The sequence below is a fragment of the Meleagris gallopavo genome, chromosome 1 (genome assembly GCF_000146605.3).
Source record: "Meleagris gallopavo isolate NT-WF06-2002-E0010 breed Aviagen turkey brand Nicholas breeding stock chromosome 1, Turkey_5.1, whole genome shotgun sequence".
In the NCBI taxonomy this organism is placed as follows: domain Eukaryota; kingdom Metazoa; phylum Chordata; class Aves; order Galliformes; family Phasianidae; genus Meleagris; species Meleagris gallopavo.
Genome location: NC_015011.2, coordinates 14,022,735 through 14,032,652, shown reverse-complemented (window position 1 = coordinate 14,032,652; position 9,918 = coordinate 14,022,735). Strand labels below are relative to the sequence as shown.

The window sequence follows — 9,918 nt, the reverse complement described above, 5'->3', positions numbered from 1 at the left end:
CTTTTAGTGACAAAGTAACAAAAGACTAACTTATGAACTCTGAATTTACAAAAAATACTATCAAGTGTGTAAGACTCTGTTCAACATTGAAGCTACAATAACTTTAGAACAATCAGAACATAATCAGTGTAAACTGGTGTAAATATTTTAATGGTGTGGTTCTAGGACTTTGGGCTGAAGATGTAAGACAAGGACTGAAAATCAGAACTGCTGTTTTCTCTTTCAAATTGGAAATTTCATGTGAGTCAGTGAATCATGCGTGTTTCAGCACTTCTACTTGTGAAATAACAGAAATATTACAAACATAAAGGTTCATCAAGTGCCCTTATTTGGCTTTCAAATCTCATTTTTCATTTGGCAGGTCTTGATTTTGAAGTCTAAGCCAATCTGAAATATGAACAGATAACCGAAATATGGTGAAGTGTGCATTTTTTAAGTGCTTCCTGTAAAGAGAGTCAATTTAGGTTATATATGTAGAATTTGTGAAGAAAAAAATCTCATCTATTTCTGTGCAGTTTCAATACCTTGAAAATACTACCCTGCTGTGCACTGGAGCCTTATGAATTTTATTGTTGCACATGATTTTTCTCTAGATTGGTTCATTTGCAAACAACTCTGCCATTTCCTCCAACTGTTTATGAACAGATTGAAGTAAGAGTAACTCCAACATCTGCTATATAAGAATCATCTTAAAATCAATAAAAATGAAAGCTGCTATTATGTGGTAACATGGATACATGTTATATTTGAAATTTTATGGCAGAAATTGGCTTTTTGCTGTGAAGTAACTGCTGAAGGGGAACATGCAGAGCAAGGGACATGACATTCCAATTACTTCACATGGCAAGATTAGATCTACAGCTCTGTTTTAACTGGATAGCTGAATGAACCAAAATCTCTAACAGCAGCAGCAGTGCTGCCTATTCAAAAGTGGTTTCACAGGTTGCTTTTGGAGTACAGGTACAAATGCATCAATGCTGATCTGTAAATCAGCATTCCTAACAATTGCTTTGAGGGAATTTTCACAAAATCACAGAATGATTGAGGTTGGAAGGGACCTCTGAAGGACAATTTGTCCAAGACCACTACTCAAGCAGGGACATTTAGAGGTGCTTTCTCAGGATTTTATGCATTAGAATTTTGAATATCTTTAGGAAAAAAGACCCCACAACCTCCCTGGACAACGTGCTCTTATAGTGAGTTTTTACCTGGAATTTTCTACTTAGTGTTTCTTGATCTTCTGGGATATACATTGATTTTCTTTTTATTTGTAAGTAAAACATGTCCCTTGAGATGTATTTTGCATAATGATTCCTGCAATGACCTGTAACAACCTCCATCCACTTTATTATGTAAATTGTGTTTTTGTCTTCATGTTACTGTTACAGTGGGAACGAAAATAAAAGGCAGAGAGTGATCTAGCCAGTGCCCTTTACTCCCTACATGGATCAGATCTGCAGACCAGAACTACTTTCTAACTGATTGTTTTGGTCCAGATATGTGACTTGTGCATCTGCACTGCTGTACCTTCAGCCCATCATGTATGATTGGATACTCACAGTGGCAATGGAAAAGAAAGAGCATGAGGTGAATGAGAACTGACAACACTTAGTTGCATGAGTATTAGGCAACGTATGACAACAGGGCACATGCGCTTTCCTGGAATAACTACACCTGTAGTAAGATCTGCCTGATTTCTTAATAGTATTCATGATATTCATGAAATATTTTTACTTCCAGCTCTTAATTAAATTGCCTATAGGCAAGGCCACAGAGGACTAAGACTGTTAGAAGGCAGCTATACAATTCTGGACTTCCTTCCAGGCATTATTTTCAGAGTGGCACTCATAAAATCATAGAATCATAGAATCATAGAATCACAGAATCATAGAATGGCCTGGGTTGAAAAGGACCACAAGGATCATCTAGTTTCAACTTCCCTGCTATGTGCAGGGTCGCCAACCACCAGACCAGGCTGCCCAGAGCCACATCCAGCCTGGCCTTGAATGCCTCCAGGGATGGGGCATCCACAGCCTCTTTGGGCAACCTGTTCCAGTGCATCAGCTAACCTCTGTGTGAAAAACTTCCTCCTAATAACTAATCTAAACCTCCCCTGTCTCAGTTTAAGACCATTCCTCCTTGTCCTAGCACTATCCACCCTTGCAAACAGCCATTCCCCCTTCTGTTTAATGTTCCCTTCAAGTACTTGAAGGTTACAATGAGGTCTCCCTGAAACCTTCTCTTCTCCAAGCTAAACAAGCCCAGTTCCCTCAACCTTTTCTCATAGGAAGGGTGCTCCAGCCCTCTGATCATCTCAGTGGACCTCCTCTAGACTCATTCCAAGAGCTCTGTATCTTTCTGGGGTCCCAGGCCTGGATGGAGTACTCCAGATGGGGCCTCACAAGAACTGAGACGAGGGGGACAATCACCTCCCTTTCCCTGCTGGCCACCCCTTTTTTAATGCAGTCCAGAACACAGTTGGCCTTCTGAGCTGCAGGTGCACGCTTCTGGCTCATGTCCAGCTTCTTTTCCATCAGGATCCCTTTCTCTGCAGGGCTGCTCTCAAGGAGATCTTCCCCCAGTTTGTATAAATACCTGGGATTGCCCTGACCCAGGTGCAGCACCCTGCACTTGGCCTTATTGAACCTCATTAGGTTCTCACGGGCCCACTTCTCCAGCCCAATAATATAATTAACGTATGTAAGTAAAATATTTATTTACATTTTTAAAGTGTTTTTTTTAATTAAAACATAAAAAAGCAACAAAAACATAAAACCAATGGGATATGTGACCTTATTTTTGTGAAACTAACTCAAGTAACGTATTTATGTTGACTGAAAATGGAGTCACAAATAAACCAAAAACTGATTATCTTTCCGACAATCTTGACAGCTGTTCTCAGATTCCTTCTTCGAAAAAGCAAGCACAGCTGCATGGTCTTGCTGTTCACAGTACTGTGTTTAGACAGTGTATCAAAGTGCATAAATTTATTTGCCCTAGCTTGAGCAGAAACTGTGCTGTGTCCTATGCCCTGGTTTCAGCCCAGATGAGGCTCACAGTGCACTGATGTTCAGTTGGTGCTGAGGGCCTGGCTGGGCTGCTTGGTGGGAATAGCTGCCACCATGATGGTGTGGGGCAGGGGGCGGCAACAGTGCAAGCTGTGCTGAGCTGTGCTGAGCCTAGTGTGGCCTGCAGGCCGTGGACTAGACATGCCAATGTTAAAAGAATGCTTCACTGAACAAACAGGGCTTAAAACATGTATGATTTGTCAGAATTATAATCTGTGGGGGTGATATTCAGCTGACTCTGTGTAGCTGCCTAGTGTGCAAGGCTACATTTGATCTAGTTGCTCTTGTCTCTCTTTGCATCCAAAAAAGAGAAACAGGCACTTTTAGATCATGACTCACCTACCCCTAAAGCAGATACTGCTTGTGTCCTAATACAGAAAAGCCTGTAATTTGCTAAAAGAAGAGTGAGTTTGACTTCCTTAGATGTTGACATGAAAAGTGAGGTGAGATGATTCCCAGCCTGAGGCACTGTTGCAGTGTGTCTCTTCCCGCAGTACAGTGACAAACAGGTGTGTAACTCAGAAGAGAAAATGTGCGATTGATATTTCTTATACTGCTGCTGCAAAGATATTGATGTTAGGAAGCTTGTGTCATTTGGTAAAGGACATCTGTTAATGATTAACCAGAAAGAAACAAATAACCAGGGAAAGATATTTAAGGGTGTAAAGAATATATAATTTGTCAGAAACCGTGCTGGGTGATGTGCATTATTTCCATATGACAGTACACAGAACACAGCAATATTATTAAAGCTGAATTTCCCTTACCTTGAATTTTAAACTCTTACACACATGTAACTAGATTATTTTCAGTGACATTACTCCAGTGTATGTGACGTTGGCATCAGTCTTCAGTTGCAGTTCACTTCTGTTCAATCCATCTTTTCTTAGTAAAAGAAGATTTCCTGTTATTTTCTGTAATATAGGTGTGTGTTATGTCTTGCAAAGTGATTTCTGCACTAGTGTTTCCAAAGTAAAAGTCATTTTTTATTATGACTGAAAATGTGCTTTGCTATTTTGATCTCCTAAATTAATGCCTCTACAATTTTAAAATACTATAGTTCTGCTCCTGAATCTTTATTATCATGTACATTCCTTCCCTGTTTCTCTCCAAGCTGTTCTCTACAGGTTGGCACAACTAACTTAGATGCCTCTACGTTTTGGAGACTCAGATATTACGGGAATGAGCATGATAGGTACATCAGACTTCAAGAAGGACTTCAGGGTCATTGTAGATAATTAGCTTAACACCAACTGTCTGCAGTGCTGTGACTAAAAGGGATAATGTGATCTTCAGAATTACATTAAGGGAATGTTACATGAAGCAGAAGTAGGAAAATAATTTGGGGTTTGTGTGTACATGCATCTTTCCCTGAAGCAATGCTTATAGGGCACAGCTGGAGACAGACCATCAGCACAGCTCTTTCAGCATGCCAGAGAATTGTAGGGAGATCCTGTCCTTTGATGTGTGGTGATCACATACTCATGATCAAGGTGGTTGCTGGAGTTTGGAAGAAAATTTTCCCTTGAATTTGACAGATTAATTTGGACTGTGCCTTAGATTTTATTCATTCATTCATTCGTTTATTTACTTATTAATGCATTTGCAATGTAAAGGTAGTTATATTCAGTTTTATTTTACCTGATCAGTGTCTGAACAGCTTTCAGACTTTTCCTGTGTCTTTTCTTGGAGGATTGAGAGGCTGGCATTTGAGTCCATATGAAGTGTCTGAATAAAGCTGAATTTCAATTGATAATAAACAGTCAGGCTAGATAACCTACCTTTTCTTTTCAACAAAAGTGCTAGAGGTGCTGTGTATTGTGTCCCAAAGCCCTGGTCCTCATGCAGTAATTACCTGTGCGCTCTTTTTTCCTCAGTTCTCTTTGGAAAGAAGCTTGTTGGGTGAAGAAATGTACCCCATGCCTTTAGGTAGTTTGTCTATTTGAGCAACCCAAGAAGAAAAGATGTGCAGCAGACTCAGCTAATTAATAAGGAAGATTTACATTTACTGTACTACATGTACCCTATAAACTATGTGAGTGATCCCTAAGAGATGGTCCATAAGAGCCCAACATTCTGTTCTCCATGTAAGGCTGCAACAAGAAAAATGATATCCCCAAATAGTCTAACAAGAAATTTTTTACATTCTGCTACTGACTAATGTATGTGTTCAGCAAAAGGCCTAATATCATTCTTAATATGGGCAGCAACGGAAGAACCCTATGAATTTGTGAAAGTGTGTCTAAATTTATGCTTCAAATCTGTATGACTCATATTCATGCAACTACACTCTCAGCTCTACAAATGTCAAACCAAATCCTTGGCTGGAAAACAGTTTTGCACTCTCTTTGACTTCAGTCAAATGCTTGATATTTGCCCCTTTAGAACAGGGGGGATGAGTATGATGCTTGTTTTGCAGAAGAGAATACCAATTTATTGAAATGCATGGCATCAATCTTTTTCCAGTTTTCACAAGATTGCTAAGCAGAGACAGAAACAGAAAGAGTATTCCTAGTCCCTCTATGTAAAAGCTTGTGGAATTTTTCAGATATTTCTTTGAACTCATTTCTGAATTTCCTTATAAGCTGTTGAATGATAGAGTAAACTATTTAGATCAAGTTTACATGCATGTGCTGGAAAAAGAATCTGCCTAGTATGTGACCTCAAAGGTTAACACTGTAATATTATCAAGAGATCACAAGGTAGGAAAGCATCAGATAAATGTTTTAAATCTTAAGTCGTGTCAGACTAACACCAAGGACTTCAGCAAATGAAACTTTCTGGTTAGCAAATTGACATTTTTGTATTTAAAGGTCAGCTGACAAACGGGTATGACTCCTAGGCAATCTCTCAAAGGCTGTGAGCAGTACCTCCCTGGGGAGGCACTGACCTTTTCCAGGGGAGGTGCTATCAAGACTGATAAAAATCAGCCGTTTCCAAAAGAAATATAACAATAATTATGCAATGAACTAGGAGTGGAATTCCAATGGCTGCATGGCTATTGCAGAGCAGATGAGACACTGTGGAGTTCATCAATTTCCTTCTTCCATACTTTTTCCATGGTGGTTGGATGCTGATAGGTTCACTGATGTTCTGAAATCTGCTTACTGGAGCTCTGATGAGAAATGCCCTTTGACACAGAAGCTGGGTGGCAAGTTCTTGGAAGGTAGCATTTCAGGGACTTTTGAAAAATGACTTTATGCTCATCTGGATACTGTGGGTTTCCTTACGTCTTCCTTGATTTCAGTAAGTCAAACCCATTCTGCATGAATTGAGAACTGACTCATTGCCTTGAAATAACATTAAGATGAAATTCTTTTTCAGCCTCCAATTGGGCAGATCCGTTCATAAGAGTGTTATCTGAATGACTGCAAGCTGCTTTCACCAAATAACCAGTTTCTTAATGTCACACTAACCCTGACACAGCTAAAGGCAGACTTATCAAACACTCACAGAAAATTGCCTAAGATCATTCTTGCATGTTAAGATAATTCTGTCCCTAGAGTCACAGGGATCACAAGTATAGACCATGAGCCATGTCTGACAGAAGGGCAATACAGAGCAGAACCTGATGAGATCAGGCCATGTATACTGTTCATTACAAATACTCCCTTACCTTAGAAGCTTATCTGTGGTGTGTGTCTGCTACATGTTAGGTCTCCTATTTGTCAGATCTGATATTTGAACAAGTTGATAATTAATATCTCCAGTAGCTGAGGCTGAGCTGATGGGATTGTTAAAATCAGTTTGTTTTTGAAAGCCAAGTTCAATCTAACTATATATAGATAATAGCTTATATATAGTAAGAATATATATATGTATATACACAAATGTATAATTATATATGGGAGAATGCTGAAAAATGTTTTAAAAGAAAGTTTTGAAGGTGAGATTTTCTACATTTTCTCTTTTAGTAAAGGAATTATTATTGTAGAGCATTATAGGGAGTACTAGTCTACACTACGTCATCGTTATGGAAAAATTCCCACCATTCTCAGGGCATGTGCTCTATTTCAGCTATAAATTATTAGTTTTGACACTGGTATTACTTGTAGGAAATTCCATATCTTGAACTAAGCAGGAAGGCATAAATGATCATCATAATAATTTTTTTGGCCTTCAAATTTATGAATATACATTATTTTCCCTACTAGGGATGCATCTTATACCCTGTGACTTTAATTCTGGAGCAGAAAGCAGTACTACAGTGAGATTTGATCCTATTTTCTGCCTACATTTATTTTTGAATGCAGTCTAATTCTCTCTGAAGTTACATGAAAACAGAGTTGAAATCCATTGAGCTACCTCTGAGACAAAACAGTAGTAATAAAAAGAGATTCTCTGTGTTTAAAGGAACTTGTAATTCGACCATTTAAATGATCAAATTAGGATCTACACTGAGACATAACAGCTTGAGAGGGGTTCTCTGTGTACATCTACCAGAAACTTATCTCGCACATTAGTTGTGCTGAGGAGACTGAAGAGAGATCCTCAATTTCCTGCATGAGCATCTGGTGAACTTCTGTTCTATCTGATAAATGATGCTGGCTGCATTTAGAGACACTGATTGAGACTATTTTGGCATTAAGACTTGCAGAACAACTTTGGTGACAAATGTGTGGCTGGAGGCTTTTTATTCGTCTAGAGGCACTAAGAAACTGAGCAGTATTAAGAACCACTGAGAAGGCAGCTGCACTCTGATGTCCTTCCCTGAACCAGACATATCTCTCTGATGACAGGAATTTTGTTCCTGTGTTGTCAACTACATATCTATTGCCTCCTCGAGTCTGCCGATCATCCTACTACCAACACCATTGCATTATCAACGACTGCAGTTTCCTGTTTCCATCCCAGAGAAATCTTCATCTTAAAACTCATCCATCATGATGCTTACCTAGTCAAGATTCACCTAGCTCAGTCAGGCATATTTAAAACAATTCTTGTTGTTCTTATGCTGTGCTAGGAATACAGGCTATATGATCACCTCAATAGTCATTGCCTGTGATTTCACACACAGTTGAGAAACTAGGTGCAGACTACTCAATAATCTTCTAGATGTATCTTCTCACTATCAATAAAGAAAATCATCTTTTACTACTATTAAATTCAAAGGGGATGAAAATGTCCAGAAGCTACTAAAAATCAAACTTGTTGAATTTAAAAGCAGATGGTTCTAGTCCTATTTCTCAACTCTCTTCATCCTTTGTCCTATCATTAGTCATTTTTTCTAGACCAATCCATTTCCCTAATTCTTCCTCTGTAATACATCTACTAAATGAGTAAGAGTTGATTTTTCTTTATTTTCAATGCAAACATTCTACTTCAGCATGACTTTTCTGTCTGAATTTGTAACTGTATCATGCACACTCCGGAACATTTTGGAGATGCTATTTGTGTCAACAACAATATTCATCTGAAAATTATGTTGAACAGGAAGCCTACTGTGCAATGAAAAAAAACGATCTACTTATATAAAATGTCACAAGCCATTTCCATGTAGTACAGGCTACAGGCATACATCAGTGCACTTGCACAGTTCATTCCTATGCTATGTCATGTTAAGTGGTCTGTCATCCTCTCTGCTGCTAAGGAATGGAGTGCTGTCTCTGTGAGAGGATGCATTTATTTTCTTCATTTTTAAACAGTTTTATATAACCATGAAACATGGTTATTCAGTGTTTCTTGCTGCACAACATTGGCTGCATAACTATTCTCAAGGTCTGACCAAAGTTTCTTACATTCACAGCAGTTTCACCTTTCAGGTGAACAGTGGAAGATGAGTTTATTGCCATTCTTCTTTCTCATGTACTTACCTATTTAGAATTAAATCCACCTGAAGACTTTACTGCAGAGGATATAATAGCTCTTTATTTTCACAGAACACTAATAAATCACAATTTTCTTCCAAATCTGTAACTCTTCAGGGAAGACATATGGAAGAGAACAACTGTCTGAAGGCAAAATTAAGGGTGTGGGCCACAGGAGTGAATTCAGATTTTTCCATTTATTTCAGAAGATATAGAAATTCACTCCTAGATTCCTTCTGCATCTTTTAACAGAACTGACTCATCTGTCTCCTTTTGTGCATTGCAGCTGTATCAGTAATGCTTCAAATGTTACAATTAAATTTAAACAAATGGCATAAAAGTGTTACTCCAAAAAGCTGTATGTTTCGTAAGTGAGCTACTACTAGCATTCATGCCATCAGAACCCATGGGAAATAGTAAGTATAGATCTATGTTTAGATATGTAAGGATGAAATAAGTCCATCATCCATATGTTCTTTCCAGTCGTCTAGGAAGCCTGTATGAAACTGCATGTTTAAAAATTCATAGCTTTTCATGTTGTAGCTGGACTTTTTTATTACATTTCAATAAAACCCACAGAAAGCGAAGGCTTAAACTTTAGGTTTGTTTTGTTGTTTTTTTTTTGCTGAGACAAAATTACATCAGAAAGCTGTGTCTATATATTCAAAATGTTTATAGTAAGCTGTTTGCCTAAGGGTCTGAGAACATTTCTCTTCTGGTGGAGAGCAAATTAGGGCACAGATTCAGAAAATGAGGGTTTTTTTCAAAATATAATTGAGTGCACTTAAAGATATAGCTGATTCTCAGAACAAGAGAACTTTCAAACTTATAAAAAAAAACATCAGTATTCCTTTCTTTAGAAATGCATATTAATTTCCTCTAGCTGTTGAAACCCCAAAGGTATATATATGTGGAAAGAATTCCCCGTCTGAAAAAGGAGATCCTTCCAGTTGAGTTCCTCATTGGCTTTACTTGTGCAACCTGAATATTGTGACAAAGGCATATCTTTCCTTCCCTTCCCTTCCCTTCCCTTCCCTTCCCTT

At 38.3% G+C, this 9,918-nt stretch overlaps 1 pseudogene; it reads right to left on the bottom strand.

The window, feature by feature from the left end:
- Positions 1–343: 343 nt before the first annotated feature.
- LOC104917526 overlaps positions 344–9,918 on the bottom strand; it is a 41,732-nt pseudogene continuing 32,157 nt past the window's right edge.